Genomic DNA, 10,530 nt, shown 5'->3' on the forward strand with positions numbered 1-10,530 from the left:
ACCAAAGGATCTGTTGTGTTTGATGTTTTGGAATTAACAAATGCATGTTAAAGATCTTGTATCTTGGAAGTTTCATTTTGAATGACACTTTCTATCAATTCAGGTTTGATAAGATTAAATGGAATGTCTTCTCAGTGAAGACATTGATAATTCCTTTTAATTTAAACACTCGAATAGTGTTTACCTTATAAGGAACAGGATTGATAAAACGCATCAAATCCTCATCAGAAATCTTTGGTTTTTCTGATTTCTTAGCCTTAACCTTAACAGATTTTTCCTTTTTCACTTTAGATGTATTTGAACCATACATAGCCTCCTTAAATTCATGAGGTTCACACAAAATGTGATTTGAACGTGGAATGTTCTGGTTTTTGTGCAAAATTTTAGGTTCGATTACATCCTCAATGATTACCTTAACATTCTTAACCATTTATGTTGTCATTTTTAACCAGTTTAGATTTTTCCTCAATGATGACTGGTTCTATAACAGTTTCTTCCTTTCCCGTAAACCGATTTGTAGAATAGTTATCATGAAATGGTGGAGGAACTTCAATAAAACCCAAACCATTCTTTGAACCTTTTTGTTTACCAGATATTTCAATGATTTCATCTAACAAAAACGAAGAGTTTCGAAACTTGTCTAATTTACTTTTGAAATCGAGAACCTCATTTTCAAGTTCTGTTATCTTAGTTCAATGTTTATGAATCTCTTGAAATTGTTTATCATTAATGGTCATTTTCACTGATAAATCTGCTTTCAAATCATGATTACTTATAGACAAACCCTCGATTTTCACCCAAGATCTCATTGTGATTCTAGTGATTATCTATATGTATCATTGATTGAAGCAAGTTCTTTCGTTAATGAATCAGTATGAGCATTAAGTAAATCAATTCTAGACTTAAAAGTTTCACACTCAGAACATCACACAATTTCAAATAATTTAACAGAAGAATGACTAACCTCGGCAATCATAGCCATGCACGCAAAAGATTTGGTTGCATATTTCAAGAATCATCCTAATCTGATTTTGTCTCATTGTCAGAGGACAATTCGTTCGCACTAGTATTTTGAAAACTTTCAGTCAGCTTGATCATTACCAAATTAGCTTGATTATCATTACACAGTAGTCTTTGAGTCAAGTCAGTTCCTTCAGTAGTGAGAAGAGCTTGTGACCCTGAACCTTTCGAAGAACTACCTCCAGAAGTCTTTTCATGAGAATCGTTGACCTTCTTTGCAGAATTTCTGTATTGATTTCGAGGCCCATTATACTCCTTCTTTGGCTTATCACATTCCTTGGCAAAATGACCAAACTCTTGGCAATTGTAACATTTGACCTTCAATTTATCAAAACCAACTCGTTTGTTCAGATATGGTAAATCTTTACCAGTTCGTTGCATAAACTTCTTCACCTCCTGAAAATCAGGATCAATTTTATCATAGTATTCATTAGTCAATTCACTTGTAGCAATCTTTTTACCCACCAAGTTTTCATATGATGTCGTGAATTCACTAAGGAAAGCAAAATTCTATTCAGCTTCCTTCATATTAACATTATGTGGTGTAGTGAAGCCGTTAGTAGTTGATTCCCAGAGTTATCATTAAACCCATAAGTCATGAAACATACAATAGGATCACAATAGGAAGATGATCCCTCTTGTGAAGTTTGAGTGAGAAATGCAGTAATTGGAGCTGCAGAACTACTCAAAGGCAAACAACCTCCATATAGAGTCGGGTCTTGAGTTTCTTTTGATGACTTTTGACATTTCAATTCATACTCTCTATCTTCAATCTTTTGCATAAATTCCATTTCCATAACATCTTCATTCTTAAAGAAACTATTCACTTTTCAAGTACCATGAGAAACGTCTAGTAAGAACTTGGAAGAGCATTTTTCACAGTATCAAACTTATCACTTTCGTTTGGTTCCATTTTTAACTTATTCATTTCAGCGATCAAATGATTAAATCGAGTCAACATTTCCTCAACGGTCTCACCTTTCAATAGATTAAAGTTTCTAAATTGAAACTTCAACATCACCTTTTTACTTTCTTCAGTATTACCTGTACTTCTCATTCTGATGTCTTTAACTACCATGAAAAATATTGTCAGGTAATGCCATAATCAAAGTGGAATACGCCTTAGTCTCAATCTATAAAGCTTTCTTCTCTTTTTGAGAATATTGAGTAAATGCTTTTGGTGTAAAACCAGTAGTCTCATTACCAACCATAAACACACTGTACACATCGTCAAGACAACATGAACAATCAGGGTATACCGACCCTAGATGTGCTCTGAAACGTGGTTCCCATTTAGCAAAGTCACTAAATTTCATTAAAAATGGACATTTGGAATGAGATCCAATTTCAACATCGAGATGTAACATTTGTTGCATCAACACAATCTGAGAAGACAGTGCATAGTAAACAGCCATCGTAAAGAATAAAAGTTTAAACTTAACAAGATTCAAACTTAAAGGATTAAAATGAAAACTTTATAACGAATGTGATGATGAATGGGTAAGCACGAATGACGAACAATAACGAATGAGTATGCCAGAAGAACAATGACGAATGATGGACACAAATAGCTTAACGAATGGCTGACGAATGGGTTGACGAATGAGCTAACGAATGGCTGACGAATGGTTGACGAATGAGTTAACGAATGAGGTAACGGATGACTTTGTAGCGAATGGGTAAGCACAAATGATGAACAATAACGAATAAGTATGCCAGAAGAACAATGACGAATGATGAACACAAATAGCTTAACGAATGGCTGACGAATGGTTGACGAATGAGTTAACGAATGAGGTAACGGATGACTTTGTAGCAAATGAGTTACCGTGACAAAGGAGTAATTATTAGATGATGAATGAGTGAGGACGAATGATCTTTCAATAACAAATAACTGATAACGAATCAGCGATAATTACGAATGAGTTTTCTATTCTGTTGTAACAAACCTAACACGTGGCACGAATTATTTATACTTTAATAACAAATGTGGATTAATCGTATAACGAATGATTATATTCATTATAACGAATGATCAAATGAATCTTCAAATGTTCAAACTAATTTACAGATCTGTAAAACTTAATCCAGACGTATACAAACATATGGATAAATCAATCAAAACTTAACAAATTCACACAAACTATAGCTTAATCAAATCGTCTTGATCACGCGGACAATCCTAAACCATTCCGAACATCCATACTCACACTTAACTAAGTCCGAAATCAATAAATCACCAAACAGATTACTTTGTTCCGTACAACATCCAAAATCACCACAAATCCATTCAAAACTCAAACAATAATCCAATCCAATACCAACAAACCTTACACTACCAAATACGAACCCAATCACACTCAATTCAACATCAAATTATCATTCCATCCTTCTAATTCAATGAAAATTGAAAAACAGAGACTCGGATCTTAATTGAAAATTTAAACTATGAATAAACCTTCAATACATATTGAATACCATAACAAAAACATAATCTTAACCCTGGATTTGCTCTAATACCACTTGTGAAACACAATAGAGCTTAAATTGATAGAATATGTCATATCAATTGAACCAAGGATCTAGTTATATGATATATGTTTATGTGTATAGAACTTGATAATATTAATCGAAGTGTAGAGAGGACGATTGGGCAGAGTAACGACATAGGAGAAAATACTTTAAGAACACTTAAATTATGCTTTGGCTGAACATCCTATATATAGAAGACGAATGCCATTCGTTACACATTCTATAACGAATGGCCTTCATTCATTTTCAATACATAAAAAACCAAAATTGTATAGCAAATGACTCATTCGTTATACCCCATTCGTCAACATTCCATGAAGAATGGATACAATGAATAACGACTAGGGTCCATTCGTTAAACATCCTTAACGAATGAACATATAACAGTAACGATTAATGTTCATTCATTAAACATCCTTAACGTTTGAACACTAATAAACACGAATGGTCTCATTCGTTAAACATCATTAACGAATGAGCCATAATATAACGTAAGGTTTTAACTAAAATGCCCTTTACATTAAAATAATAATAAATTACATAAACGATTACAAAGACTCGAGAAGACAAAACCGTGCACTAACATGAGATCAAATTTCAATTTACTCAATTTAAATCCTCTTCTCTCTTATGAAAAGATCTCAACATGGGATCATTTTGATTAAGTCACATTTCAATACTTCATTCTCAGCATTATTATGATACATTAGGCAGGTTAATAGCAGGTAATTACTTAGCATGAATTGCTTTGGTGATATGTTTAAGGTTCAATTAGTTTCATAACACATAAAAGTATAACACTTATTGCTCTATGATGTTCCATATCTCTTCACGAGGCATTTGTGTAAGGCCCCGTTACCGGTAGCCCTACTTTGGTGTTGGATTTACTCATAAACACAGTTCCAAATATCAGAGTTAATTAAAACATTCGCGGAATATTAAACTTCAACCATAATATGTTGCATAACCTTTAAATATTGTCTTATAAAACATTCAAATTTATTAAAGCATAAAACATAGTCTTTAAAACATCACAACATTTCTTCGAGATGCCAGTATCTTCGATTCCATGCCATGTGTCTTCAATCATGCTAGCTGCCGCAACCTATTTGCCTGCGTGCATACTAAAAGTCAGCTACGCTGAGTGAGTTCTTGTTAATCATATAACTAACTTTACATACACATACACGTGCCCCTAGGTACGCATTACATACTTAACCTGTCCATCAATCTTTCATACACATACATATCTAACCTTACGTTGTAAAGAGCATTCTCCCTATATACCTCAGATATTATTAGGGTCCTATACCCTCCATCCTCGGATATTATTAGGGTCCGGTGCCCTCCATCCTCGGATATTATTAGGGTCCGGTGCCCTCCATCCCGGATATTATTAGGGTCTGGTGCCCTCCATCCTCGGATATTATTAGGGTCCGGTGCCCTCCATCCTCGGATATTATTAGGGTCCGGTACCCTTCATCCTCGGATATTATTAGGGTCCGGTACCCTTTCTTCCATACCTTTTTAACATATTTTTCTATATATATACTCGTAAGTTTCATACATACATCAATCATTCTTCATCTTACAACAAACATATAACATCAGCCATTTCCTGGCAATACATGCAATTCCGAAGATCGTTCATGTATCGACAAGAAACCATTCATACATTTCACATAATACATATATGGCATACCCTTAGGATAAGTGTATTAACTAATCACATTGAGTATGCACACAGCCCCGAAAATATAACAAGGAATGGGGCTAGAAACTCACCTGAATGCGGTTACGTTCACCGTTAATAGTTATTCCTTTCTTCAGTTGGGCACGGCTAACTATATAACAATTACTCGTATCAGTTAACTATTACTACTCATGTCATATTTATATCTTTATATAACCCACAACGGACGGGGGTACGGGGGCAGCACCCCTGGCAGCGGGGTCTAGGGGCGGCAGCCCCTAGCAGGGTCCAAGGGGCAGAGCCCCTGGCTGCGGTCGAGCTGTCGTAACATATTTTCATTAAGATTTTGAATTATTAAATTTTTCTAACTTAAAAGTTTGAGGGCTTCTTTGCAATTTAATCATTCTTTTTCTAAGTCTAGGGACTTTTCTGTCATTCTTTCAAAGTTCTGATTCGTTAATGAGTCCTAAATGAATGGGAGTTCATAACGAATTAACTATTATAACGTATCTGCCTTGGTAACGAATCAAGCCTTATAACGAACTGGACCTTATTCGTTTGGTCTGGTTAACGAATTGAACTGCTTAGCGAATTGAACCCTAGCAACGAACCAGTCCTCATAACGAATTATGCCATAAAACGAACTGGTCCTTCCATAACGAACTGAACCTTACGAATCAAGGATAGTTCGTTAACCTTTTCCTTTAACGAATAGGACACGAAACAAGTCTAGTTCGTTAGGCTTCCTTATGCGAATCAAGTAACGAATCACCCTCCGATTCGCTGAGTTCCCATAGCGAACTAGGGTTAGGTCAGGGAATGTCAGAACATTCCTTGACATACCTTATCCTCGTATTACTTTTCCGGCGGCGCCTTTTCGGCGCCGTCATTGCTGGAAAGCCGCCGGAAAAACACGAACTCACCAGAAAAACGAGTTTTAACTCGTTTTTCACCGTTTTTTCCACTAATGGAGTTTTACCGTAAGGCGGGTGACAAACCAGGATCCGAACACATTAATCACACCAAACGACATCTATATGGTCTTAAAAGTTTTAACAAATCAAAATAAAATGTTCAGGGTACTTAAGTGCTAGTGCGGAAGCTAAACAAAGAGCGGGAGCCATCTCCCAAACAAGTTTAAATAATTCATGGCGCTACAAGCGCAAAACCAATATCAAATAAATGTTTTCAAACTTAAACCAATGCGAGTCAATGCATGCAATGTTATCCTAATCCAAGTGCTTGCTAATGACCTGAGGAAAACATGCTAAAAAGAGTCAACACATATGGTTGGTGAGTTCACAGGTTTTCAAAGTAAGTTATGCTCTATCAGTTCATAAACATTTATAAATAAAAGTGGCCCATGAGTAACTACACTTAGTTAACTCGTTGCCGCATAGTGTTATGTTTCCATCACGACCGAAGCTGACTAGTTATTGCCTCAAGTCAAGTATTGCCAATACTTAACAATGTTTGGTCAAAGTTACACCCCGTTCGACCTCCAGTCGAGAATAATGCAGAGTGGGGTTTGTCAAACCCAATAGTACTATTTAAATTAACCACACCAGTTAACCTTAGTTAATGGTCCGATGTTCGTGAGGACTTTCCATGGCAAAGAAACACTATGTTATAAGCAACCAAACGGTTGTGAAAATATTTAGAGCAAGTAAAGTAAAACAATTTTGCATGTTTCCTCCCCCAAAGGAAAAGTATAAAAGTGGGGCCGTAAACTCACCTTGTTGGTGCTTCGGGTATTACACAAATCCGACCGAAGAAAATGCGTCACGTGCTAAGACCCTAAAAATGCAAGTATGTAAGTAACTTGTGGGATGGTTCCTAGAACCACTAGTATCCAACAATCTCCCATTGTTTTTAAAAAGACTTTTGACCAAAGTTTGACTTTTGTTGACTTTGACTAAGTTGACTTTGACTGAAGTTTTGACCTTTGACTAAAATATTGACCTTTGACTAAAAGGTTGGACTTAGAATGTTTACCTTATAGTTCTAGTCACACTTAATCAATCATCAAGTATACACACTTAGCCATATTCCTTGCAATTCTATGATCAATACACTTTCACAACATCACAAGCAAGACTAACTATTTAGTCAACTAGTTCTAAGTTGACTTAAAAAGTCAAAGTTCTAATTTACCACAACTAACATATCACAATTTGCAATTATCTCAATTCAACCAACACCTTTATCACCATTAACAATTTATACCACATAAACCGATTTTTCTCATCAATCAAAACTCACAATTAAATTACCAAATAAATCACACATGTACACATCAGTATTAGGTTCAACATATATTTTTCTCACAATTTTTGGATTTACCAATTCGTCCAGAATATTCATATACTACAACAACATGATTTATATTTCTACAACAACACAGCAGTAATCAAAAATTTGTCAAAAATTCCATATTTGTCCAATTGATGCAAGACAAATTGGACTAGATTTCTAATTCAATATACAACATCCTAGAAGTAGAATTATATTCATATCTATTTTTATCATCAAGTTATGAAATTTACAACTCAACTCAGAATTATTTTCTCTAATTTAGATTTGCATCCTGATTTTGTAAATTAATAAAAAGTATTCAAATAGTGTCCAAAAATTAAGATTTCGGACTTTCTGAAAACTAGATTCAAAGTACATGTTCATAGAATCAAAAATCGATCAAAAACTCAAACATATCATCAAGTTATCAACAATCCAAATCCGTAACATCTAATCTGCCAATAAACAGTTTTAACCACAATCAACTACAAATCACAACTTTTCTATCTTTTGATTCAACAATCATCAAGAAACATTCTTACCAAATCAAATTGCATGTCTTATTTTTATCCATTTGATTTCATAATAAGAACACAAGTATTTATAAAGGACTCAAAATATTAATCAAGACTCATACAAAAATCCTTTTTACTTGTCAAACTTTGATCATCCCTTTTCATGATCCAACCATTTGGATACAAGGTTCATATGAATTAAAAGAAAAAGAAACATATAAACATAATAATCTACTCACTTTGCTTGATCAAATGCTTAAACCCTTGTTTACCAAAATCACCAACTCTTGTGTTATGGAGAAAATACTAGAAGATGATTGTTTGTATGAAAGAAAATGAGAGTATGTGTGTGTGTGTGAGTATCACGGCCAAAGAGAGAGGAAAAGGGAAAGGAAAAGGTGTTGGCATCCAATAGTTGTAACCTCCTTGTTATTAACAACCCTTTATGATTAATTTAATGAATAAAATTACTCAGGTTAACTTTTATTAACTCATGTGTGACATGCAACATATTTTAATAAACATTTCCTATGTAACATAACCTAAGGTTCCATTTAAATAAAAAACATGTTACATGACATACAATATAACCTATTTAATCATTTAGCTTACTTACAATCACATCATCATGTAATAACCATAATATAACATATAAATCACATAGCACATTATACTTATCATAAATGTTATATGACATGTTTATTATAACATGCAAGACGAGTTTATTATCCTAGTTATAATTAGTCACTTATCCTTGTTTAAGTCACCAATGACACGTTGACTTAAATATACGCATACATGACATCACATGTACAAGAGTTCATACTCATAGTTAACAGAACCAACTGAGTTTATAGACATAGTCAACAGGATTTAACTGGGTTAGTTAACAGAGTTAACTTAAAAATGCCGGATGTCACAGTTTATACCCGATTCCACCCGGATCTCGTGATTTAAACTGTTTAACAGTGTCGGCTCGTCGTTTCGCGACTATATCTAACGGGTTAAGCTCATAAAATATTAAACTATCGTTACCTCGGGTCGGTACTCGGATTCTTTCTTGGTTTCGGCTAGAGGATAAGGAAGAACTAGAGAGAAATCTTAAGTGCGTGTTTTGGGTGGTGTATGGAATATGTGTGAAATGAAATTAAATGGTTTTTAAGGGTTTATATATTTATGGATCATGGGCTTAAGCCCATGGTCTTTCCATCCTTCTTTCAGAACCCAAGTCCATAACCCCTATCCATTTACCCAACACTAGCCCAACTCATATTCTATTTATCTAAACCGATAACGACCCACTATAAAATAGACGAAATTTATTCTATTAATATAATCGAAAGTAGGATGTTACAATTTGACATTCTCCATATCACCGCAAATTGACCTTGATATTTGGTCAAAATATTTTATGACATAACATTTAGGGTCCGGTACCCTCCATCCTCGGATATTATTAGGGTCCGGTGCACTCCATCCTCTGATATTATTAGGGTCCGGTGCCCTCCATCCTCGGATATTATTAGGGTCCGGTATCCTTCGTCCTCGGATATTATTAGGGTCCGATACCCTTTCTTCCATACCTTTTTAACATACTTTTCTATATACATACTCGTAAGTTTCATACATACATCATTCATTCTTCATCTTACAACAGACATATAACATCAACCATTTCCTGGCAATACATGCAATTCCGAAGATCGTTCATGTATCGACAAGAAACCATTCATACATTTCACATAATACATATATGGCATACACTTATCACTTAGGAAAAGTGTATTAACTAATCACATTGAGTATGCACACAGCCCCGAAAACATAACAAGGAATGGGGCTAGAAACTCACCTGAATGCGGTTACGTTCACTGTTAATAGTTATTCCTTTCTTCAGTTGGGCACGACTAACTATATAACAATTACTCGTATCAATTAACTATTACTACTCATGTCATATTTCTATCTTTATATGACAAACACACGGACGGGGGTCCGGGGGCAGCGCCCCTGGCAGCGGGGTCTAGGGGCGGCAGCCCCTAGCAGGGTCCAAGGGGCAGAGCCCCTGGCTGGGGTCGAGCTGTCGTAACACATTTTCATTAAGATTTTGAATTATTAAATTTTGCTAACTTAAAAGTTCGAGGGCTTCTTTGCAATAAAATCATTCTTTTTCTAAGTCCAGGGACTGTTCTGTCATTCTTTCATAGTTCTGATTCGTTAATGAGTCCTTAATGAATGGGAGTTCATAACGAATTAACTATTATAACGAATCTGCCTTGGTAACGAATCAGGCCTTATAACGAACTGGACCTTATTCGTTTGGTCTGGTTAACGAATTGAACTGCTTAGCGAATTGAAACCTAGCAACAAACCAGTCCTCATAACGAATTAGGCCATAAAACGAACTGGTCCTTCCGTATCGAAATGAACCTTACGAATCAAGGATAGTTCTTTAACCTTTTCCCTTAACGAATG

This window comes from Bidens hawaiensis, unplaced genomic scaffold (assembly GCF_021521415.1).
Source record: "Bidens hawaiensis isolate Kalapana, Puna unplaced genomic scaffold, B.hawaiensis_p1.1 tig00029010_1, whole genome shotgun sequence".
NCBI classification, from domain to species: domain Eukaryota; kingdom Viridiplantae; phylum Streptophyta; class Magnoliopsida; order Asterales; family Asteraceae; genus Bidens; species Bidens hawaiensis.